Source organism: Salvelinus alpinus, chromosome 7 (genome assembly GCF_045679555.1).
Source record: "Salvelinus alpinus chromosome 7, SLU_Salpinus.1, whole genome shotgun sequence".
Lineage (NCBI taxonomy): Eukaryota > Metazoa > Chordata > Actinopteri > Salmoniformes > Salmonidae > Salvelinus > Salvelinus alpinus.
In genome coordinates this window covers 28,013,093-28,041,066 of record NC_092092.1, presented here as the reverse complement: position 1 = coordinate 28,041,066, position 27,974 = coordinate 28,013,093, and the positions used below count along the sequence as shown (strand labels likewise).

General features: G+C 42.9%; 1 protein-coding gene across 3 annotated transcripts in view; it reads right to left on the bottom strand.

Annotated features, from left to right (window-relative positions):
• rhbdf1b (rhomboid 5 homolog 1b (Drosophila)) overlaps window positions 1-27,596 on the bottom strand; it is a 56,776-nt gene extending 29,180 nt beyond the window's left edge. For all 3 annotated transcript variants that reach the window (XM_071409725.1, XM_071409726.1, XM_071409727.1), the window contains exon 1: window positions 27,253-27,596. The gene's annotated coding sequence lies outside the window, so the exon portion shown is untranslated. The remainder of the gene's footprint in view (window positions 1-27,252) is intronic.
• Window positions 27,597-27,974: the final 378 nt, after the last annotated feature.

Below are 27,974 nucleotides of genomic sequence, written 5' to 3'. Positions count from 1 at the left end.
AGCTGATGTTATTGCGGGTGTAGCGAAATGCTTATATCAAAGCAGACCTATGATTTCCATGGACTGTGTATCTTTTAAGACTTTGTACTAGTATATTCTCCCACAAGGGGGCGTTGATTGCCTCAAACTTCTCCTCATCCAACCCCACTCAATGTTGTACTGTATTTATTTTTATTTTCAAAATAAGGCAAGTCAGTTAAGAACAAATTATTATTTACCATGGCAGCCTACCCCGACCCAACCCTAACCCGGACGACGCTGTACGCCACCCTATGGGACTCCCAATCATGGCCGGTTGTGATACAGCCTGGAATCAAACCAGGGTCTGTAGTGACACCTCTAGCACTGAGATGCAGTGACTTAGACCGCTGCGCCACTCAGGAGCCCCGAGTATTTACACTATGTTTTTGAACTCAGCCACCCCTGAGGATGTTCACACACACACACACACACACACACACACACACACACACACACACACACACACACACACACACACACACACACACACACACACACACACACACACACACACACACACACCACCGTCAGCACCGGAACCACTGCATCAAAGGAATAGCCTGACTCAATCCAAGTATACTTAGGGGCTCCACTCCACACATACAAACATACACTACTAAGTAATCCTGTGGATAGAAGAACCACAGAGAGTCGTGATTGGTATACTGTACACATACAGTAGCACACCCACTGAGTCAAACCTAAACCCACACTGTCTCCAGACAAGCAGGGCTTCCTCACTGAAGCAGTTGACTAATAGACTGTTTGCCATGTGTCAAGAGCGAAGATATGATCTTTGATGTAAGCAAACTTGTATCCACATAATCCTTCATCCATTCAGCAGGGTGGTCTTGGCTGATCAACAGGAGGCCGTAAGGCATTGAGGCTGTCCTATGTCTGTGTGGTGACAATGTGGGATCTAACTATGATCTGGAAAAGAAGTCCTAGAGCCAGCCAATGTTAAATAAGAGTTAAACATCAGATGATCATGAGAAGGACATCTGAATGCAGCATTTGTAAGACTGAACAGACAACCACCATTTAAGGAGATATCAGATGTGGATGGTTTTGAGGTTCCTTTTGAAATATTTCTCAGAAGGGAAATTACAGTCGTTGGTCTTGCCATGAAATCATTAACAGAACAATCGTCTATTATATCATCATTGATTCTTGAGGCTTGAGACTCACTGAAGCCAAGTCCAACAAGCTGTGTGCTATTCAATACCAGCAGCGACACACTAGCCAGCCAGGCAGTCAGAGTGGGTGTGTTTCCAAACCCAAGGGAATGGAGTTTACGGTAAGAATTCAGAAAAAAAGCAGCAGTTATCCCTCAGTTGGCTGTGTTCTGAAGGTCATTCTGTGGCTGGTTCTGGCTGGCTGTGTTCTGAAGGTCATTCTGTGGTTGGTTCTAGAACCCTGTGTACTCCTTCAGAGTCTTTCAGAGCCAGAGAGAGTAAACACACTCCTACAAATAGCATCTCACCAGAACAATATGACCATATCCTATGGCCACACATACACACGCACACGCACACACGCACGCACACACAGTTGCACGTACACACACAAACTGCGGTTAAGGCCTAAGTCAGAAGTTAGCAGTATGAGAGGTAAAATAATAAGAACAATAGCACTCCCTTTTTCTCTCATCCCCTTTTGACACAAAACAGCATTCAACACACGTAGTTTACTATTCCATGATCCCTCTATCCCTCTTTCACCCGGTCAGTTCTTTCCATCTGTGTGTGTGTGTGTGTGTGTGTGTGTGTGTGTGTGTGTGTGTGTGTGTGTGTGTGTGTGTGTGTGTGTGTGTGTGTGTGTGTGTGTGTGTGTGTGTGTGTGTGTGTGTGTGTGTGTGTGTGTGTGTGTGTGTGTGTGTGTGTTTGACAAACAGATTAAGGTCCATGGACAGGCTTTAATCCTGCAGTAGACCACATGATAATACGCCTCCTCCTGTCTGTCAGCCTAGAAGGAGATCAGGACATGGATTGGACGGGTGATGTCATAAACATAAAGAATCTCCAGGAAGTCACCCTGCACCAGGAGTCAAAGGGAACGGAATGGAAATGCGTTTTCACTGAATGAAACTGAATGAATGTGTTTGAATGGACTTGCTCTTGTGTTATGCAATTGGTGTTGATTTCACTACTTAAAAAATAATAATATTTAACCTTTATTTAACTAGGCAAGTCAGTTAAGAACAAATTCTCATTTACAATGACGGCCTACAAAATAGTGTAAACTACAGTATATGGATGGATTTGGAGAAACAGCTGGATCTTCTCTTACAGTTACGCTTCCCAATATCAAGTACTTAGGCTTGTTTTGCATTCAGGGACATTTCTTCCAGACACATCTTGCTGAAATTAAACAGAATGTCACATTGCATAAAAGAGTTGTCCAAACATTGTCCTCTCCTACCCTGTTTGCTGTGCTCATGGAAAGAGCTTTGCGCCGGACAGTACTGGGGTTGAACTGAGCTCAAGTTACTCTTCATTGTGTCTGTTTCAATAGCCTTGCACTTTCCAAACCAATCTCTCTCTCTCTCTCTCTCTCTCTCTCTCTCTCTCTCTCTCTCTCTCTCTCTCTCTCTCTCCTCATCTTTCCTTCCTTTTCTCTTCTTCTCTTTTTCTACCTCTCTCATTTCAACCTTCCTTGCTCGAGTACAGAAATGCCAGGCTGTATTTTTTGACATTATAATTGACACTTCCTGTCATGTTTTGTCATTGATTATCATGTCTTGTCCCTGTGCTTCCCTCTGCTGGTCTTATTAGGTTCTTTTCCTCTTTCTCTCTCTCTCTCTCCTCCTCCCTCTCTCCTTCTCCCGCTCTCTCTCTCTATCGTTCCGTTCCTGCTCCCAGCTGTTTCTCATTCTCCTAACGACCTCATTTACTCTTTCACACCTGTCCCCTATTTTGCCCTCTGATTAGAGTCCCTATTTCTCCCTCTGTTTTCCGCTTCTGTCCTTGTCGGATTCTTATTTGATGTTTGCTGTTCCTGTGTCCTTGTTCCGCCCTGTCGTGTTTTTGCCTTCTTCAGATGCTGCGTGTGAGCAGGTGTCTAGGTCAGCTACGGCCTGTGCCTTCCTGAAGCGACCTGCAGTCTGTGGTCGCGTCTCCTGTCGTTCCTCTCTTCTGACGAGAGGATTTCAGTTTCCTGTCTTGGATTTACCTTTGATATATCCAGGAGAATCATTGTTTGTTTGATACTGGAATAAAGACTCTGTTTCTATTACGTCGCTTTTGGGTCCTCATTCACCAGCATAACAGAAGAATCCGACCAAGATGGACCCAGCGACTATGGATTCTCTCAACACTGCCGTCGAGTTCCAGGGAGCAATGCTCGGCAGACACGAGCAGGAATTGTTTGCTGCTCGTCATGCCGTTGAGACCCTGGCCGCTCAGGTCTCCGATCTCTCTGGACAGTTTCAGAGTCTTCGTCTCGTGCCACCTGCTACTTCCTGGTCTTCCGAGTCTCCGGAACCTAGGGTTAATAACCCACCATGTTACTCTGGGCAGCCCACTGAGTGTCGCTCCTTTCTCACCCAGTGTGATATTGTGTTCTCTCTCCAGCCCAACACGTACTCAAGAGAGAGAGCTCGGATCGCTTACGTCATATCACTCCTTACTGGTCGGGCTCGGGAGTGGGGCACAGCTATCTGGGAGGCAAGGGCTGAGTGTTCTAACGATTATCAGAACTTTAAAGAGGAGATGATACGGGTTTTTGATCGTTCAGTTTTTGGGAAGGAGGCTTCCAGGGCCCTGGCTTCCCTATGTCAAGGTGATCGATCCATAACGGATTACTCTATAGAGTTTCGCACTCTTGCTGCCTCCAGTGACTGGAACGAGCCGGCGTTGCTCGCTCGTTTTCTGGAGGGACTCCACGCTGAGGTTAAGGATGAGATTCTCTCCCGGGAGGTTCCTTCCAGCGTGGACTCTTTGATTGCACTCGCCATCCGCATAGAACGACGGGTAGATCTTCGTCACCGAGCTCGTGGAGGAGAGCTCGCGTTAACGGTGTTTCCCCTCTCCGCTTCTCAACCATCTCCTCCCACCGGCTCAGAGACTGAGCCCATGCAGCTGGGAGGTATTCGCATCTCGACTAAGGAGAGGGAACGGAGAATCACCAACCGCCTTTGCCTCTATTGCGGTTCTGCTGGACATTTTGTCATGTCATGTCCAGTAAAAGCCAGAGCTCATCAGTAAGCGGAGGGCTACTGGTGAGCGCTACTACTCAAGTCTCTCCATCAAGATCCTGTACTACCTTGTCGGTCCATCTACGCTGGACCGGTTCGGCTGCTTCCTGCAGTGCCTTGATAGACTCTGGGGCTGAGGGTTGTTTTATGGACGAAGCATGGGCTCGGAAACATGACATTCCTCTCAGACAGTTAGGGAAGCCCACGCCCATGTTCGCCTTAGATGGTAGTCCTCTCCCCAGTATCAGATGTGAGACACTACCTTTAACCCTCACAGTATCTGGTAACCACAGTGAGACCATTTCCTTTTTGATTTTTCGTTCACCTTTTACACCTGTTGTTTTGGGTCATCCCTGGCTAGTATGTCATAATCCTTCTATTAATTGGTCTAGTAATTCTATCCTATCCTGGAACGTTTCTTGTCATGTGAAGTGTTTAATGTCTGCTATCCCTCCTGTTTCTTCTGTCCCCTCTACTCAGGAGGAACCTGGTGATTTGACAGGAGTGCCGGAGGAATATCATGATCTACGCACGGTCTTCAGTCGGTCCAGAGCCAACTCTCTTCCTCCTCACCGGTCGTATGATTGTTGTATTGATCTCCTTCCGGGGACCACTCCCCCTCGGGGTAGACTATACTCTCTGTTGGCTCCCGAACGTAAGGCTCTCGAGGATTATCTGTCTGTTTCTCTCGACGCCGGTACCGTGGTGCCTTCTTCCTCTCCCGCCGGAGCGGGGTTTTTCTTTGTTAAGAAGAAGGACGGTACTCTGCGCCCCTGCGTGGATTATCGAGGGCTGAATGACATAACGGTTAAGAATCGTTATCCGCTTCCCCTTATGTCGTCAGCCTTCGAGATTCTGCAGGGAGCCAGGTTCTTTACTAAGTTGGACCTTCGTAACGCTTACCATCTCGTACGCATCAGAGAGGGGGACGAGTGGAAAACGGCGTTTAACACTCCGTTAGGGCATTTTGAATACCGGGTTCTGCCGTTCGGTCTCGCTAATGCTCCAGCTGTCTTTCAGGCATTAGTTAATGATGTACTGAGAGACATGCTGAACATCTTTGTTTTCGTTTACCTTGACGATATCCTGATTTTTTCACCGTCACTCGAGATTCATGTTCAGCACGTTCGACGTGTACTCCAGCGCCTTTTAGAGAATTGTCTCTACGTGAAGGCTGAGAAGTGCGCCTTTCATGTCTCCTCTGTCACATTTCTCGGTTCTGTTATTTCCGCTGAAGGCATTCAGATGGATCCCGCTAAGGTCCAGGCTGTCAGCGATTGGCCCGTTCCTAAGTCACGTGTCGAGTTACAGCGCTTTCTCGGTTTCGCTAATTTCTATCGGCGTTTCATTCGTAATTTCGGTCAAGTGGCTGCCCCTCTCACAGCTCTGACTTCTGTCAAGACTTGCTTTAAGTGGTCCGGTTCCGCCCAGGGAGCTTTTGATCTCCTCAAGAAGCGTTTTACATCCGCCCCTATCCTTGTTACTCCTGACGTCACTAAACAATTCATTGTCGAGGTTGACGCTTCAGAGGTGGGCGTGGGAGCCATTCTGTCCCAGCGCTTCCAGTCTGACGATAAGGTCCATCCTTGCGCTTACTTTTCTCATCGCCTGTCGCCATCGGAACGCAACTATGATGTGGGTAACCGCGAACTGCTCGCCATCCGCTTAGCCATAGGCGAATGGCGACAGTGGTTGGAGGGGGCGACCGTCCCTTTTGTCGTTTGGACTGACCATAAGAACCTTGAGTACATCCGTTCTGCCAAACGACTTAATGCACGTCAAGCTCGTTGGGCGTTGTTTTTCGCTCGTTTCGAGTTCGTGATTTCCTATCGCCCGGGAAATAAGAACACCAAGCCTGATGCCTTATCCCGTCTCTTTAGTTCTTCTGTGGCTTCTACCGACCCCGAGGGGATTCTCCCTGAAGGGCGTGTTGTCGGGTTGACTGTCTGGGGAATTGAGAGACAGGTAAAGCAAGCACTCACTCACACTGCGTCGCCGCGCGCTTGTCCTAGTAACCTTCTGTTCGTTCCTGTCTCTACTCGTCTGGCTGTTCTTCAGTGGGCTCACTCTGCCAAGTTAGCTGGCCACCCCGGCGTTCGGGGTACGCTTGCTTCTATTCGCCAGCGGTTTTGGTGGCCTACTCAGGAGCGTGACACGCGCCGTTTCGTGGCTGCTTGTTCGGACTGCGCGCAGACTAAGTCAGGTAACTCTCCTCCTGCCGGTCGTCTCAGACCGCTTCCCATTCCTTCTCGACCATGTTCTCACATCGCCTTAGACTTTATTACCGGTCTGCCTTCGTCTGCGGGGAAGACTGTGAGAGCCGCCAAGAAACGTAGGATTAAGAGTCCTAGGTATTGTCGCGGTCAGAGAGTGTGGCTTTCCACTCGTAACCTTCCCCTTACGACAGCTTCTCGCAAGTTGACTCCGCGGTTCATTGGTCCGTTCCGTGTCTCTCAGGTCGTCAATCCTGTCGCTGTGCGACTGCTTCTTCCGCGACATCTTCGTCGCGTCCACCCTGTCTTCCATGTCTCCTGTGTCAAGCCTTTTCTTCACGCCCCCATTCGTCTTCCCTCCCCCCCCCCCGTCCTTGTCGAGGGCGCACCTATTTTCAAGGTACGGAAGATCTTGGACATGCGTTCTCGGGGACGTGGTCACCAGTACTTAGTGGATTGGGAGGGTTACGGTCCTGAGGAGAGGAGTTGGGTTCCATCTCGGGACGTGCTGGACCGTGCGTTGATTGATGATTTCCTTCGTTGCCGCCAGGGTTCCTCCTCGAGTGCGCCAGGAGGCGCTCGGTGAGTGGGGGGGTACTGTCATGTTTTGTCATTGATTATCATGTCTTGTCCCTGTGCTTCCCTCTGCTGGTCTTATTAGGTTATTTTCCTCTTTCTCTCTCTCTCTCTCCTCCTCCCTCTCTCCTTCTCCCGCTCTCTCTCTCTATCGTTCCGTTCCTGCTCCCAGCTGTTTCTCATTCTCCTAACGACCTCATTTACTCTTTCACACCTGTCCCCTATTTTGCCCTCTGATTAGAGTCCCTATTTCTCCCTCTGTTTTCCGCTTCTGTCCTTGTCGGATTCTTATTTGATGTTTGCTGTTCCTGTGTCCTTGTTCCGCCCTGTCGTGTTTTTGCCTTCTTCAGATGCTGCGTGTGAGCAGGTGTCTAGGTCAGCTACGGCCTGTGCCTTCCTGAAGCGACCTGCAGTCTGTGGTCGCGTCTCCTGTCGTTCCTCTCTTCTGACGAGAGGATTTCAGTTTCCTGTCTTGGATTTACCTTTGATATATCCAGGAGAATCATTGTTTGTTTGATACTGGAATAAAGACTCTGTTTCTATTACGTCGGTTTTGGGTCCTCATTCACCAGCATAACACTTCCTTCACCGACTGTGTTTCCCTGTGTCTCAAAATAGCTTCTTTAAAAAAAAAAAAAGCGAAACAATCACTCGATTTAGAACTCAGGATAATGTCAGTGTAACCTTACAGAGACAAATACCACCTCTTCTCATTTCAGCTTGACAGAGTATTGTAGAGGAGCTCTGCATTTTATGCTTTATGCACCATGGACAAAGCAATGGGCCTGATATCATCTCAGTTCAAACAGTGATGATATTTATTCTCTTGTGTCATGTAAATGGACTCGTGTGTTATGAACTTTGGCTGAAATCAATATTTGATGTGTTGGAAAAATCGAACCCCAGCGAACCCGCCATCTGCTCTTAGATAAGTCCTAGTTATGTGTCCCCCCCTCCCCCCGTGACATCATCAGAGGTCTGTGTAGTGGGTTTTGATCTGTGCCAGATGTTACAGTCATATCTCTTTGTGTGTGTGTTCTCCAGCGATGGATGACCTCATTTTGTTGCTTCCTTTCTGCGAGTGGTGCCGTGTGTGTGTTGTGTTTGTTGTGTTGTGTCCCTCTTCCGGTGCCTTACCCTCGCTTTGTTTGACTACAACACACGCTCAGACCAGCTGCAAAAAACATCTACCTAACAACAGTGAGTATAACAGAGAAAACAGCCACAGAATACCGCACAATAAAAGTATGACCTACAGCAGGGATGGGCTGCTTTGATGGGGGTGGGGGCCACAAAGAAACGGGTCTGCGTACCCACAACCATACCCCCCCCCCCCCCTCCAAAAAAACACCACTACCTTGCGAGCAAAACATTTTAGCGCCCCCCACGTGACAGCGAAAATCATTTTAAAGTTCATCTCCTGCAATTCTGCACATTTTGCCATGCGGCGTAGAGAAAATGTTGCCATTTTAAAGCAAGTTTGCTGCAATTCTACACATTTTGCCATGGGGCGGAGAGAAGAGTTTGCAATTTTCTAACACATTTCCTGCAATTCTATACATTTTGTCATAGGGTGGAGGCAAATGTTCGTTGTTTTTAATATGATAACCGATGATCAATGGACCCCGTACAGTTTGGTCATTCGACCATTCTAACTACAAGTTTAGATAGCTGGCCGCTAGACTAACTTACAAAAGGCCTACAAAAGGGTTGCCGCGGGCCTACAAAAGGGTTGCCGCGGGCCTACAAAAGGGTTGCCGCGGGCCTACAAAAGGGTTGCCGCGGGCCTACAAAAGGGTTGCCGCGGGCCGCATGCGACCAGTTGCCCATCCCTGACCTGCAGTAAAGAAGACGGTGCACTCATTGGCACAGAAAGTCGATTGTATTTGCAGTTCATCTCCGTATCATATTGGAAAGAGAACGTATGGATTTTTTAAGAAGTTCAAACAAGAGGTCACATTTTAGTTTGACTCCACTAAGGTTTAGCCACATTTTGGACTAACTGTTCCATAAACCACCCACACCGTCATCATCCCCAGCAGCAAAACCAAGCCAAAATATGATCTGATAAAGAGAAAATACAGTCATCTTTTTTGTTTTCCAACTCATTCTACTATTGACATATGTCACCAAGTTTAATCTGGTATTACGGGTCCATTCTATTTACCTCAATCCTCAGACCCAGTGGTCAACCAGGATACAGGGGGAAGTATAAGCTTTTGACTAAAGACTTCCTCTCTTTTTTCATAAAGCCCAATCCTGACGTAAATGTATATGCATAACTTGAATTTAAAACAAATCCCATGCACATCAACACAAGATTTATGAGAACGGCTGTTGTGTGCGTTCCTCAAGATAAGATCCGGTCTATAATGCATTATGTATCGCTAGGGAAGTAGAGGGAGAATCAAAGTTCTCTATTTCACAAACCACCACCAAGCTAGCACAGACCATTCTCAACCTTTATTTGACCAGGGTAGGTTAACCATACCAGAAGTCCTGTGGTAGTGCTGCCCTTGATAGTCATGGCGCACCGCCTGGTTGGCTCGACACTCTGTGGTGCACATGCTCGGAAATACCTCACATTCCTCCTGAGAGACCAGGCCGTTCCATCCCATTTCATCCCACTCAGTTCTGTTTCTGGTGGCGTGAACCGTGATGGTGTGGAATGGCTGTACAGCTACAGAACCAAAACCACTCTGCCAGCCTGATTCAGCTACGAGGCTTTCGGGAAACTCACCCCCTAGGCCTCTGTTATTGAGCCATAGCCATGAAAATGCAGGCGTAGCAAAAGACCAGCTGTTTTCACAATAAGAGTTCTCAGTAGTCCAATAGAGAATATTCACACGCATAAATTAAGCCCTCAAACATCAACAGTTTCAGTCATTCATTGTCCTGGGCTGGTTTAATACTGTATGTAAAAATCACAGAAGTGTAAAAGCTTGCTATGCTGAACCCCAGAATTCTACAAACCGAAACGGTCTCACTAGTTACAAGGTTGAATCTTTCAAGACCATTTACAGTGAATGCGGGTTTTCCTTCGATCCTAAAAAAGTGCACACCAGGCATTTATATACAGTATTAAACACTCTATTTGTATTCAGGATTGCAGGAGGATTCCAGCCCAGCTGGAGCTCTGAATGGCACTCTGAAAGCATGTGTAAGAGGCTGGTTATCAGCCAAGCTCTCAGTCCCTCAGGAGATTACCAAGCCGTGAAAAAAGAAGGAGAGGAAGGAGGAGAGGAGAGAACATGAACAGGAGGAGAAGACATACAAAGGGGGTGGGTTGGAGAAAAACACTTGACACATTGAAGAAGAAGAAAAGAGAGAGGAAAGAGAGAAGCGCTGTGGTAATTCTACTGGGACCCATCATCCTTCCCTCCAGACCGCTCGGACTCCCTGGCCATGTGTCTCTTCCCCTGGATAACTCACAGACCTGACTGGGTCTATCTATCCGTATACATCATTTCCATTGCATACGCTATCGTAGCTGTAGACTTCCAGTCATTGCCAGAATATCGCAGTATCCCCTTAACTCAGTTAGTTTCTGAGTTAAAGGTCTGGTGTTAATAATGATGCTAATGACACTAAAGAAAGAAAAGCCCACACAAGGCACTGCTTTATTCCTGCACTAACATAATTATGTCAGGTCTGCTTCTAAATAAAACGTATTGACATAACATTCACTCAATTTGCATACCTTTGAAATATAAATGACTGTTCTAAGTTAATGAAGATATCTCGGAAATGATGTAAACAAAATATTATATTCCAAATGGAATGGAAAAATCCTATAGTGAAAACTCACTGCAGTTCCAACATTTCCAATATATTATCACAGCATATTTGACTGCCAGGAAACCTTGAAATAAAAAGTTACAATTCTTCCCAATATCATACGAAGTTACTTCAAAAGCCTGGGCAGAAGGCACAGCAGAAGGCATAGCCTGGTTCCCATCTGTCAGTTTGTCATTTTTAAACAGTGAGTTGACGACAGAGACCCAGAATGAGAGGGAAAGAGTGAGAGGCAGGGCGGAAATGGCCAGACCTACCACAAAGCGGTCCCTCAGGGGAGAGGAGAGAATACAGACACAGTTAGGAGTCTGAGGGTTGGTCTCTTCTCCAACTGGCACTGAACAAACTGCCTGGGAAAATAAACACTATTACGCTGTCACCACTACCCACTACCCACACTACCCACTACCCACACTACCCACTACCCACTACCCACACTACCCACACTACCCACTACCCACACTACCCACTACCCACTACCCACACTACCCACACTACCCACTACCCACACTACCCACTACCGACTACCCACTACCCACTACCCACTCCAGTCAGTCGGCAGACTAAGGGCTCAAATGCATGGCACACTTTTCCATATAGTGCACTACCGTGATGTGGCTTCACATATCACGGTCTCAAGCCAACAGTCCTATCACCTGACAACAAAATGTCATCCAATTCCATAAAGACTGTGTGGAACAAGCTCAGAGTGGAATGGGAGTCGGTATTCCAATTCTGTTTCATTCCATTCCGGAATGGAACTCTGAGAGCCGTTTGCGTATCAGAAACACACCAGAGGTAACGGCCCATAGTGTCCATTAGCAAAGAGGAATTATGAAGCATTAGCTACAGTTTCATAGGGGTACACATCCACTGAGAGCACTGTCTCTAAGCTGCTATAAGCTTCATGGAGCCCACTGACTAATGACGGTGTGAATCAATTCTAATCCTACATTAGGTTGGTTCGCTATAATGCAGTAGGAAGGATCCACCTGTAACTCACCTGAAGGAGACACAACTCCACAGACCTTTTACCACTTTATGACATGGTGTAATATTTGTAATATGACATGGTTCAAATGGACTCCGGCTGCTGCCTGGTCTACCTTCTACACTCACGTTACACTGTAAATGACAGTTATAACGGCGGTAAATCTGCTCCCATCCTCCAGTTCACAATGTTGTTTTTGATACTGATACCCATCGGCTAGTGCTTGACTAATATGCAGTGAGACTGGAGGAGACTTGGCGGCCCAACACACATTTCAGATTACATGCAGTTGCAGTTTTATGAGTTCAATGAATCTATCACTAACTAATACATCTATTAATAAACTCATAAAAGCCCAACACAGACATTCACCAGGCCATTCCAATGTCACTTTATTTTTCGCTGAAAAATGTGCCCCATGTGCTATGGATATTTAGCCTGTACACTGTCATTGTGTCAAAGGCACCAACGGCTTTCTGATGTCTCCTGGGAATGTGATAGATGACAGATCTTTAGATGACACAGTCCCATAATTAATAACAAAGACCGAGAGAGAGAGAGAGAGAGAGAGAGAGAGAGAGAGAGAGAGAGAGAGAGAGAGAGAGTCAATCTCTTTGTGGAAGACTCCTTTGTCTCAGCTAGCTGGTGGAAGTGAAGACCATTGTCACAGTCAATGTGTGGCCTTTAGTCTGCTCTGATGAATAGAGCTCCTTATGGACCATCCACATGCTGTGACTTAGACATAACAGCTTCCTCTGTTGGCTCGCACTGGATAAAAACATCTAATGGTAATTGCGCACAGATGCTGCATTGGAGAAAAGGGTGGAGAGGGAGAAAAATGACACTGAAAAGAATATTTAGAGGGGAGAATGAAGAATGTCATAATTGTGGCTGCTTTGAAACGGAGCACTCAGTCTGGAGTCACCATGAATAACTTTGGCCTTTGTGACAGCACTGACATCATCCATGTTAATTGACATCAATGAAAGATGTGACTAGACTTTGGTGAAGCATTTTCCATTCAACCGCTCAAGTTTGGTGAGACTTTTATGGGGGATTCTAGCCTCCATTACACACCTACATTTACATGTATTTTCTCTCTGCAAAATCTAAATCTTAGCCAAAATATAACCCTATCCCCAACCTACAGCAATCTCCCTAAATGAAACTCATCCATCTATCCATCTATCTATCTATCTATCTATCTATCTATCTATCTATCTATCTATCTATCTATCTATCTATCTATCTATCTATCTATCTATCTATCTATCTACTCTGCCCATCCCGCTATGTAGGCTGTTGCCCCCAGCCTACATAGCAGTAGATCCCAGATCATCTCAGATCACATCCCAGATCATCATCACAGAGGATCATCTCAGATCACATGGCAGATCACATCTTGTTCATGTCATTCTGTGGGAAGCCCAAACAAACAGCAACCACCACAAATGGTTTTACAGCAACAATCCCAGTAAATGCCAGTGCTGTCATATCCCTATCATCTGATGGAAAAGCCAATCTCCCTTCACAGAGGGAAGAGTGTAAGAAGTTCGTACCTCTGGGTGTAATGACTAAGGTGTTGGACTGACAGTTGCGGAGAGTTGCAAAGTCCCGTCCGGGTTACCAATTCACTGAAATATCCTAGCAACACTTTCCTTGAACCTTCTAATATAAAGTCTACTACATAATGGTGTTATGATAATGTCAACATAAAGTCTTACCAGCAGGGATGGGGTCGACTCCATTTCAAATCAATCCCCCCCCAAAATCTGAATAGGAAAAATGATTTTTAAAATGTGTACCTTTTCAATCTCCTGAATTGACAGGATTAAAATGGGACTGACCCTAACCAGTATTGTCACATGGAGCCAGGTGAGATGATAATACAGGTGAGGAAACAGTAGACTGATATTGACTTACTACTACTACTACTGAAAGGTCACTGGTCCGAATCCCAGGGCAGACAAGGTGAAAAATCTATTGCTGTGCCCTTGAGCAAAGCACTTAACCCTAATTGCTCCCTGTCCGTGTCTTAGGGGAAGTTGGAATATGCAAAAAAACACATTTCTATGGACAAATATAAGCACCGCCCAAATTACTACTGGCTCCTACTAATGGTGCTACTACAGCAGCAGCTTCGCTGGTGACAGGTCAGGATAGCACAACAGCATCAGCCTTGATATAAACATGATAAATACCATCACTGATTTGATTTACTGCCTACTGTGCCTAGCAGAAAACATGCCCAGACACGCTTCCCATGGCTGCTGTGTGTGTGTAGGGGGATTGAAGTTGACGCTGGAATTAGAAAAGGGGACACACCAATATGTAACAAACAGGAAACAAGCAGAACAAGGAAAAGGTTAGATGGATATCTACTCTCTCTCTCCCCCCCATCTCTTTCTTTCAATTCAATTCAATTCAATTCAAGGGGCTTTATTGGCATGGGAAACTGTGTTAACATTGCCAAAGCAAGTGAGGTAGGTAATACACAAAAGTCAAATAAACAATAAAAATGAACAGTAAACATTACACATACAGAAGTTTCAAAACAATAAAGACATTACAAATGTCATATTATATATATGCAGTGTTGTAACAATGTACAAATGGTTAAAGCACACAAGTTAAAATAAATAAACATAAATATGGGTTGTATTTACAGTGGTGTTTGTTCTTCACTGGTTGCCCTTTTCTTGTGGCAACAGGTCACAAATATTGCTGCTGTGATGGCACACTGTGGAATTTCACCCAGTAGATATGGGAGTTTATCAAAATTGGATTTGTTTTCGAATTCTTTGTGGATCTGTGTAATCTGAGGGAAATATGTCTCTCTAATATGGTCATACATTGGGCAGGAGGTTAGGAAGTGCAGCTCAGTTTCCACCTCATTTTGTGGGCAGTGTGCACATAGCCTGTCTTCTCTTGAGAGCCATGTCTGCCTACGGCGGCCTTTCTCAATAGCAAGGCTATGCTCACTGAGTCTGTACATAGTCAAAGCTTTCCTTAAGTTTGGGTCAGTCACAGTGGTCAGGTATTCTGCCACTGTGTACTCTCTGTTTAGGGCCAAATAGCATTCTAGTTTGCTCTGTTTTTTTGTTAATTCTTTCCAATGTGTCAAGTAATTATCTTTTTGTTTTCTCATGATTTGGTTGGGTCTAATTGTGCTGTTGTCCTGGGGCTCTGTGGGGTGTGTTTGTGTTTGTGAACAGAGCCCTAGGACCAGCTTGCTTAGGGGACTCTTCTCCAGGTTCATCTCTCTGTAGGTGATGGCTTTGTTATGGAAGGTTTGGGAATCGCTTCCTTTTAGGTGGTTGTAGAATTTAACGGCTCTTTTCTGGATTTTGATAATTAGTGGGTATCGGCCTAATTCTGCTCTGCATGCATTATTTGGTGTTCTACGTTGTACACGGAGGATATTTTTGCAGAATTCTGCATGCAGAGTCTCAATTTGGTGTTTGTCCCATTTTGTGAAATCTTGGTTGGTGAGCGGACCCCAGACCTCACAACCATAAAGGGCAATGGGCTCTATGACTGATTCAAGTATTTTTAGCCAGATCCTAATTGGTATGTTGAAATTTATGTTCCTTTTGATGGCATAGAAGGCCCTTCTTGCCTTGTCTCTCAGATCGTTCACAGCTTTGTGGAAGTTACCTGTGGTGCTGATGTTTAGGCCGAGGTATGTATAGTTTTTTGTGTGCTCTAGGGCAACGGTGTCTAGATGGAATTTGTGGTCCTGGTGACTGGACCTTTTTTGGAACACCATTATTTTGGTCTTACTGAGATTTACTGTCAGGGCCCAGGTCTGACAGAATCTGTGCAGAAGATCTAGGTGCTGCTGTAGGCCCTCCTTGGTTGGTGACAGAAGCACCAGATCATCAGCAAACAGTAGACATTTGACTTCGGATTCTAGTAGGGTGAGACCGGGTGCTGCAGACTGTTCTAGTGCCCGCGCCAATTCGTTGATATATATGTTGAAGAGGGTGGGGCTTAAGCTGCATCCCTGTCTCACCCCACGACTTTCTTTCTCCATCATGCTATCTCTCTCTCTCTCTGTAGGATAATAAACAACATGTGAGCATGTTTCACTTCCAAGCCACACCCTTCATAATGCGTTAACACTTTGCATAACTGATTCCAAAGTACTCCCACATACAGTACTTACCTCAGAGTAACACCATATCATCCACAGACTGTTGCTAAACACCGGACCAACACCTTACTGCTGTAAAGAGGAATTCGGAAGCTGTTGTGTCATTCACTGGAATTTCCCTCGAGGGAACCATTGGATTTCATGCCCTTCAATCTGTTGGTGCATGCAGGATAGGCCCTAGTCCAGTGTAAGACCAGTGTGTTATGTTTCTAGCTAAGTATCGTGTTGGGAAAAAAGGCATATCCCATCTGTTGTCAACTAATCATGTTGACAACAGAAACAGCATGGGTGTGGGATGTCTCAAACCCTCAGCATTCTATCGACCAGCTTTTATAGAGGAACATCATTGTAATAAGCAATGTAACCATACGTAATACACCATGTAACACCATACGTAATACACCATGTAACACAATATGTAATACACCATGTAACACCATACGTAATACACCATGTAACACCATACATAATACACCATGTAACACCATATGTAATAAACAATGTAACCATACGTAATACACCATGTAACACAATATGTAATACACCATGTAACACCATACGTAATACACCATGTAACACAATATGTAATACACCATGTAACACCATACGTAATACACCATGTAACACAATATGTAATACACCATGTAACACCATACATAATACACCATGTAACACCATATGTAATAAGCAATGTAACCATACGTAATACACCATGTAACACAATATGTAATACACCATGTAACACCATACGTAATACACCATGTAACACAATATGTAATACACCATGTAACACCATACGTAATACACCATGTAACACAATATGTAATACACCATGTAACACCATACATAATACACCATGTAACACCATATGTAATAAGCAATGTAACCATACGTAATACACCATGTAACACCATACGTAATACACCATGTAACACAATATGTAATACACCATGTAACACCATACATAATACACCATGTAACACAATATGTAATACACCATGTAACACCATATGTAATACACCATGTAACACAATATGTAATACACCATGTAACACCATACGTAATACACCATGTAACACCATACATAATACACCATGTAACACCATATGTAATAAACAATGTAACCATACGTAATACACCATGTAACACAATATGTAATACACCATGTAACACCATACGTAATACACCATGTAACACAATATGTAATACACCATGTAACACCATACGTAATACACCATGTAACACAATATGTAATACACCATGTAACACCATACATAATACACCATGTAACACCATATGTAATAAGCAATGTAACCATACGTAATACCCCATGTAACACAATATGTAATACACCATGTAACACCATACGTAATACACCATGTAACACAATATGTAATACACCATGTAACACCATACATAATACACCATGTAACACCATATGTAATAAGCAATGTAACCATACGTAATACACCATGTAACACAATATGTAATACACCATGTAACACCATATGTAATACACCATGTAACACCATACATAATACACCATGTAACACCATATGTAATAAGCAATGTAACCATACGTAATACACCATGTAACACAATATGTAATGCACCATGTAACACCATATGTAATACACCATGTAACACCATATGTAATACACCATGTAACACCATACATAATACACCATGTAACACCATATGTAATAAGCAATGTAACCATACGTAATACACCATGTAACACAATATGTAATGCACCATGTAACGCCATATGTAATACACCATGTAACACCATATGTAATGCACCATGTAACACCATATGTAATAAGCAATGTAACCATACGTAATACACCATGTAACACCATACGTAATACACCATGTAACACCATATGTAATAAGCAATGTAACCATACGTAATACACCATGTAACACAATATGTAATACACTATGTAACACCATATGTAATACACCATGTAACACAATATGTAATACACTATGTAACACCATATGTAATACACCATGTAACACCATATGTAATGCACCATGTAACACCATATGTAATAAGCAATGTAACCATACGTAATACACCATGTAACACCATATGTAATAAGCAATGTAACCATACGTAATACACCATGTAACACAATATGTAATACACCATGTAACACCATATGTAATACACTATGTAACACCATATGTAATACACCATGTAACACCATATGTAATACACTATGTAACACCATATGTAATACACCATGTAACACCATATGTAATACACCATGTAACACCATATGTAATAAGCAATGTAACCATACGTAATACACCATGTAACACCATATGTAATACACCATGTAACACCATATGTAATAAGCAATGTAACCATACGTAATACACCATGTAACACCATATGTAATACACCATGTAACACAATATGTAATACACCATGTAACACAATATGTAATACACCATGTAACACAATATGTAATACACCATGTAACACCATACGTAATACACCATGTAACACCATATGTAATACACTATGTAACACCATATGTAATACACCATGTAACACCATACGTAATACACCATGTAACACCATATGTAATACACTATGTAACACAATATGTAATACACCATGTAACACCATACGTAATACACCATGTAACACCATATGTAATAAGCAATGTAACCATACGTAATACACCATGTAACACCATATGTAATACACCATGTAACACAATATGTAATACACCATGTAACACCATACGTAATACACTATGTAACACCATATGTAATACACCATGTAACACAATATGTAATACACCATGTAACACAATATGTAATACACCATGTAACACCATACGTAATACACCATGTAACACCATATGTAATACACCATGTAACACCATACGTAATACACTATGTAACACCATATGTAATACACCATGTAACACCATATGTAATAAGCAATGTAACCATACGTAATACACCATGTAACACCATATGTAATGCACCATGTAACACCATATGTAATACACCATGTAACACCATATGTAATACACCATGTAACACAATATGTAATACACCATGTAACACCATACATAATACACCATGTAACACCATATGTAATAAACAATGTAACCATACGTAATACACCATGTAACACAATATGTAATACACCATGTAACACCATACGTAATACACCATGTAACACAATATGTAATACACCATGTAACACCATACGTAATACACCATGTAACACAATATGTAATACACCATGTAACACCATACATAATACACCATGTAACACCATATGTAATAAGCAATGTAACCATACGTAATACCCCATGTAACACAATATGTAATACACCATGTAACACCATACGTAATACACCATGTAACACAATATGTAATACACCATGTAACACCATACATAATACACCATGTAACACCATATGTAATAAGCAATGTAACCATACGTAATACACCATGTAACACAATATGTAATACACCATGTAACACCATATGTAATACACCATGTAACACCATACATAATACACCATGTAACACCATATGTAATAAGCAATGTAACCATACGTAATACACCATGTAACACAATATGTAATGCACCATGTAACACCATATGTAATACACCATGTAACACCATATGTAATGCACCATGTAACACCATATGTAATAAGCAATGTAACCATACGTAATACACCATGTAACACAATATGTAATACACCATGTAACACCATACATAATACACCATGTAACACCATATGTAATAAGCAATGTAACCATACGTAATACACCATGTAACACAATATGTAATACACCATGTAACACCATACGTAATACACCATGTAACACCATACGTAATACACCATGTAACACCATATGTAATAAGCAATGTAACCATACGTAATACACCATGTAACACAATATGTAATACACTATGTAACACCATATGTAATACACCATGTAACACAATATGTAATACACTATGTAACACCATACGTAATACACCATGTAACACAATATGTAATACACTATGTAACACCATATGTAATACACTATGTAACACCATATGTAATGCACCATGTAACACCATATGTAATAAGCAATGTAACCATACGTAATACACCATGTAACACAATATGTAATGCACCATGTAACACCATATGTAATACACCATGTAACACCATATGTAATACACCATGTAACACCATATGTAATACACCATGTAACACAATATGTAATACACCATGTAACACCATATGTAATACACTATGTAACACCATATGTAATACACCATGTAACACCATATGTAATACACTATGTAACACCATATGTAATACACCATGTAACACCATATGTAATACACCATGTAACACCATATGTAATAAGCAATGTAACCATACGTAATACACCATGTAACACCATATGTAATACACCATGTAACACCATATGTAATAAGCAATGTAACCATACGTAATACACCATGTAACACCATACGTAATACACTATGTAACACCATATGTAATACACCATGTAACACAATATGTAATACACCATGTAACACCATATGTAATACACCATGTAACACCATACGTAATACACCATGTAACACAATATGTAATACACCATGTAACACCATACGTAATACACCATGTAACACCATATGTAATACACCATGTAACACCATATGTAATACACCATGTAACACCATACGTAATACACCATGTAACACCATATGTAATACACCATGTAACACAATATGTAATACACCATGTAACACCATATGTAATACACCATGTAACACCATACGTAATACACCATGTAACACAATATGTAATACACCATGTAACACCATACGTAATACACCATGTAACACCATATGTAATACACCATGTAACACCATATGTAATACACCATGTAACACCATACGTAATACACCATGTAACACCATATGTAATACACCATGTAACACCATACGTAATACACTATGTAACACCATATGTAATACACCATGTAACACCATATGTAATACACCATGTAACACCATATGTAATAAGCAATGTAACACCATATGTAATAAGCAATGTAACCATACGTAATACACCATGTAACACCATATGTAATACACCATGTAACACCATATGTAATAAGCAATGTAACACCATATGTAATAAGCAATGTAACCATACGTAATACACCATGTAACACCATATGTAATGCACCATGTAACACAATATGTAATACACCATGTAACACCATATGTAATACACCATGTATGCACGCTTAATGAGTGTGACCAAATTATTCAGATGGTTCGATGAGTCAGTCTATGGAAGGACCATAACGACGTCCACTAATAACTACTTTTACATAGAAGCCTTGAGTCATCAGAAGTCACTTCCTATCAGACAGGAAACCAAAACAAACACTTGAGGTTATGGGTCAGTTTTTCTCTCCATGGGATCCTATCATCCTTCTGCAAGATAAATAAGAGGAAATTGACCCTGTCTTTAAACGCTTACTCTCTGACACATGTTGGGAGAATGGGGTAAATTCTGTATAGAATTTTGGGATTGTTGTTTGTTAAAACACAGGGCACCGTTGAAAAAGAGACCCTGGTCTCATTTGGGATTCTCTGCATAAATAAAGGTTAAATAAATAAAAAATCTGCAAATATTCTAAGGGATTGCCTAATGCCTGCCTCAAATATATCACCAGCCATATACTCACATATACAGGTGGGAAAATGAGAATGTTCCAAGTTATTACAGTTTTTTTCCAACTGCTTACACACAAAATCTTTTCATGTCACACGATTTTTGAAACCTCTCACTCAAAGTGCAAAACTACACACCAAATATCCAAAACCATAAGCTATTTCTCAGCCTTTGACTCAGTTGTCAATTGCATAAAACACTTTTTTCAAAACACTACACACAATTCTCTACCTAAAACAAATCTAACAGGAAGTGACTTGCTTTCCTTTTCCAAACACAACCAATCAAAATGCTACACTTATTCACCAGGTCACACACACATTCCTCACATGTGCAAACACTAATAGCTTAACTGATCACTAACCAATCACTGCTTGACTGTAGTATAGGCCTATAAATAGGTCAAAGGTCAGATTACCTGTTTTGAACAATGGATGCCAACAATGGACAGAGAGCAAGAGGAGTAGGAGGGAGAGGAAGAGGAAGAAGAGGACGAGGGCAAAGAAGAGAAGGAAGGAGAGCCATCTCTGATGAGATTAGGGCAACACTTGTTGATCATGTGATCAACCACGCTTTGACCATGAGAGAGGCTGTACTGAGAGTCCAGCCCAACTTGAGTCGATTTACAGTGGCGTCCATAATTCGAACCTTCAGAAATGAGAACAGGTATGCAACTATCTAATGACTATTTTAGCATTACAGTAATGTACTATAAAATACGTATGACTGCATAGTATTGCATAAACATTTGTCACTCTAAGCCATCCATTTACTGCACTGCATTGAATGAATGAGGTTGGTTATCATGCTGTACTACATTTTTTTGTACATTGTTTACAGTTCCTATGCTTGAATTCTGTACAGAGTGGAAAGGCAAAAACATCATGGAGGACGAGAATGCTTGTTTACAGATGTACAAGAGACTGTAATTATAAATATGGTTTTGGCCAACAATGCAATTAGGATTCGAGAGATAAGAGAGCATATCTTGAATAATGACACCATATTTAACAACATCAATGCTGTAAGCCTGTCAACCATACAACGCATCCTCCAACGGCACCGAGTGACGATGAAACAACTTTACAAGGTGCCATTTGAGAGAAACTCTGACAGAGTCAAGAATATGCGACATGACTTTGTAAAGGTATGTATGCAACACTACTTCCAGTACTTCAGACATACAATATTTACTCATCTGTGTATCCTTTTGTCTGTTACAGAGGGTATTGGAGCTGGATGCCCATGTAATTCGCCATGAATTTATTTATGTGGATGAAGTTGGCTTCAACCTCACCAAAACCAGGTGCCGCGGAAGTAATGTAATAGGACAGAGGGCAATTACCAATGTCCCTGGACAGCGTGGGGGTAATATAACTATGTGTGCTGCCATCACTCAAAACGGGGTCCTCCATCACAATGCCACACTGGGTCCGTACAACACCGGCCATATGCTCACTTTTCTGGATGCAATTTACACAATGCTTGTCCCTGATCCAGATCAGGAGCCTGCTAGATTTGTGGTTTTATGGGACAATGTTAGTTTTCACCGGGCTGCTCTGGTCCAAAACTGGTTTGCCACCCATCCACAATTTGTAGTTTTGTACCTACCCCCATATTCACCTTTTCTAAATCCCATAGAGGAATTCTTCTCAGCCTGGCGCTGGAAAGTGTATGATCGCCAACCCTATGCCCGCATGCCGCTTCTCCAGGCAATGGAGGACGCATGTGGGGACATAGAGGTTGCCTCTGTCCAAGGTTGGATACGCCATGCTAGGAGATACTTCCCTTGATGTTCGGCAAGAGAAAACGTATCTTGTGATGTGGACGAAGTATTGTGGCCAGACCCGGAGAAGAGATGAAGCGTAGCTTAGCACTGGTGACTGCCCCCCCCCTACCAATTCCTGGACTGCCCCCCCGGGACCCCACACACACAATTGTGTTCTTTACTGTATTCTAAAGAATATACTTTTGGTTTACATATGTTTATGGTTTTGTTGTATGCTACTGTATACAACAGTAATGTTTGGCCTAATAAATATTTTCTGTTTCTACATTGCATTGGTGTTTACAGTGTACTTCTTACCCCTCTCAGCAGATTACTTTCACTGTAGAACATTGTATTGAAATGTAGATATAAGCCTATGAAAGACCAAAGAGCTTTAGATTTAGAACAACATTGTTTACATGGTATATCCAAAAATGTACTATTATGAAAGCATTGTTTGCCATTTGATGCAAATGCTTCATTCTGACATGTGTTTATGGCATTTTGAATGCAGTGTTACATTTTGAAGGAGATGTGAGGCATTTTGCATTTTGTTTGTGCAGTTTTGGGAATTGTGAAAAAAGGAGACAGTTTTGAAAACGTGTGTAAGCAGTTGGAAAAAACTGTAATGCTCCTGTGCTGGTCACATGTCTCGGCTGTAGCCAGGGAAACATCGATAGCACAAAAATGGATTGGAGGGGGAGGATAGAGAGAGAGAGAGAGAGAGAGAGAGAAAGAGAGAGAGAGAGAGAGAGAGAGAGAGAGAGAATGCATTTCACCTGTTTCTTTCATTTCAACACTCGGCTCTGGCCCCTGGCTTCAGTATGAACAGAACTTCTCTGGCGACTGGCTCCCACAGTGGCTGCTATCTAGAACCTAAAAGGGTTCTTCGGCTGTCCCCATCGGATAACTTTTTTTGGTACCAGGTAGAACCATTTTGGGTTCCATGTTAAACCCTCTGTGTAAAGGGTTCTACATGGAACAAAAAAGGGTTCTACCTGGAACCAAAAAGGGTTATCCTATGGGGACAGCCGAAGAACACTTTTGGAACCCTTTTTTCTAAGAATGTAGAGTTGGCATGATACAGTCTGAAGTGTAATGAGCAGATTTAGTTTGGTCTTGTGTTGTTTATCTCATAACTCAGTCAGCCACAGTGTGATCTAATCTCAATTGATGATGTAATAAAATTGAGATTACGAAATGGTAGATTGCAGAAAAGAGGATTATCGGTAATAGTATTGGTGCTCTTTCCCAAATCATAATCCAATGGTCCCTACATCCAAAACTCCCTATCAGACATTCAGTGAGAAGGAATAGAGAATGACAGTAAAAGTAAAGGTGGAGGATATGGAAATCATGTTGCCCTTTCCTGCCTCACAAGACTCAAAATATGCCCTTCCCTCAGGCAAGTCTGGGGATCCCACACCAATGACCTGTGTGTGTGTGTGTGTGTGTGTGTGTGTGTGTGTGTGTGTGTGTGTGTGTGTGTGTGTGTGTGTGTGTGTGTGTGTGTGTGTGTGCGTGTGCGTGCGCGTGTGCGTGCGTGTGTGCGTGTGCGTGTGTTTGACAGTGATGGGGCAGTAGACAGACAGAAACCTGTCTTAATGTCATGCGTGTTGACGTGCCTGAGGAAATGGCATGCATGTACTTTAAAACAGAAAGCAAATAGGCCTACACATTGTACACTCTTAGAATTAGTGGTGACTCGAAGGACCCTGGAGAACCTCAAGTTCCTCAAGGAACCATTGCTAGTCAATGGTTCATATTTGCACCTTTGACTAGTTGAGGAGTTCTTGGAGGAACCTTTAATGTTTCAATTTAGCAAAGGGTTTCTGGAGGAACCCTGAACTGGAGGTGTGGCTTAGTAGGGTCATGGCTTTCAGATAGATCTTTTTAGGCCACCTGTGGGAGTAAATGTCATTCCTGTTCATCTGTTTTGTTGTATTGTCATCACATGTTAAGGTTGAACACTAACAGTTTTGTAGCTTCAATGAGGCTTATAGAGGTGTATGACATGCAAATTTGTGAAGCATTCCTTGTTTTTACCCCCTCACCTCACAACTCCGGTTCTTAGACGATGACCCAAACTGGTCAAAAATGTCAAAACGGAAAAGACCAGACAAACAACAGACCAACAACAGACCAGGCCAGAAGACCTGTACTGTTTGTCCATTTTGAGACGCCGTAGCCAGTTTACACTTCCTCAAAATAGTCCAAATTAATCTACGATAACTCAAGAAATGTGTCATTAACTTTGATGTTTTTGCAGAGGAGATCTTAGTCACTCAATTTTAAAGCTAACTAATATGTTTGGTGCAGTGTTTCGCAATGAAGAAATGTGCATGAAAACGAGTCGTCTCTTGTTGAAAGACAACAAAGACTTTACTGAAAAATCCCTACTGTTGACCTATCACAGATGAAGGGGTGTGGCCTAAAGAAAAGAATGTATGCACGAACAACCGAAAACAAACCTTACCGAAGTCCAAAACTAACAAAATGTTGTTGTAATATATGCACAAACTCTTCCGAACGGTTTTGGCTGGTACTCCCCTGGTCTGGTTCCCTCTCACAGAACCAGACCAGAACCAGGAACCATTCATCACCACACAAGAAGAGGCGCGGAGGAGGGACCAAAACTCTAAACCTACGCCGAAAGCAGGCAACAGGGGAGTACCATCAGCACCAGACCACCAGAAGAGGCGTGGAGAAGGGACCAAACACCCGACCTTCACTCGAAGCGAGCAGCCCACAGGGAATTTCCACCATTGACCTGCAGGTCTAGGGCTCCTTTGTGTGTCTGCTTGCTCCTCAGGTTGTCCTTCCTGCCCTCTATAGATGCCAACCCAGCCCCCGTTCCCGGTTCTTGGTTCCCAATTACTGTTTCTCCTGTTTCTTCCCAGGTCCCCAGTACCAGCACCAAAACCAGCACCAACCCCTGGTTTCCAGCCCTGGTACCAGCACGATTTCCAACCCGGCCCCAACACCAACCCAGGTTTTCCTGGTCCCAGCCCCAACAGCAGCACCAACCCTGGACACAGCACCGACCAACCACAACTACCACCTCCATCCAACAACTGCCAGCCCAGACCCCACAGCTTCTCCCCCCCCAACACAAAGACACTAACACACCGGCAACCACTCCACCAGACCAACCATGACTGACTGACTAACTAATTGATGGACTGATTATTGATACCTGATTATTCACTGAATATATTTGTTTTTTTTCTTGTTTTTTATTTTGATCTGTTTAGCTTAAGTTGGTTTGATTACTTATTGTTTGAATTGTTTATTGTTTTGAATTTTAACCAAATTGATTTGACATTTTTACTTATAATGTATTTTGAAAAACTGCACTGACAAGTGAAATTAAATAAATCTTTACACAGGAGTTCCTCAAAGACCCGTTTCAGAGGGTTTTTGAAATATAAAGGATCCCCCTGTATGGCCATTTTGGGAACCCCAAAGGGGTCTTCCAGCCCTGGCTCCTTTACTTCTAAGCGTGTATGCTACAGCATCACGGATGCAATACTATCCGCTTGTCACAGTAGGCTGTACAGTCGAAATCATGTTTTGAAAAATTGAAGTGTGTTGGATTGGGGCCAAATGCAATCCTCTCTCATTATTCAAATCCTATTTTCCCTCGAATAGCCTACACAATGTGCATCATAACATAGATTTGGCATCTCCAGTAGAAAACTCTAAATGTTAAGTTTGTAATTCTTTGCACTTTTTATTTTAATTTTTTTAGAGTAGCCTACCAAAGCATGCATAGTCTCATAATTGCCAGAGCACCTACCTTACTGAAAATGCTCCGGTCCTCAACAGCTTGCTCCACCTTGTTGGTCGCACTCCGATGAAAAATATACCGTGTAAATCAAGTCACTTCATGACTCAATCATGCAACTGCCAGATTACATATACAATATAACCTATTTTAAAACTGCATCCGAAAGGGGCGGATTCTGTCACTCTCACAAACCGTGTCCTCTTCGTTGCCTTAACAGAGACACTCTCCCACCGCTGGCTGTCCCCGAGTCGGCTCGGCTAATTCCGCGGGGAATTTCAGTCCGACTGTACAGTTTCGCTCCCGGGTACCGGGAACGGACACGCGAGGTTGACTGTGCTGTGCTGGAGAGAAACCGAGAGTTGTCAAACGTCACCGCCAACCGGTGTGCCCGCGCTATAGCAGGCGCGCGTGCGTCTTCTTTATGCGTGAGTATGAAATAGATACACCGTTCTACCATAGAGAGCCAGCCATATATGGTTCATGTAGTTGTGAGAGCATGTTATATTTTTCCTTATCCTTTAAAACTCATTGCAACCCCTCACTTCTGATGGGCCATGGATACCTCCTGATACTAGATACCCTAACCAGTGAAGCCAAGAATAACACCACAGAACCCCTCCTGGCAAAACCCTATCCAGGTGGGCTCTTTTCTCCTTCCTACAGAGCCTGCGGGCTGGGTGTCCATTGGTGTTCTGTTCTGTCTAACGGTCTTCCTTTATATCTGGGTTACT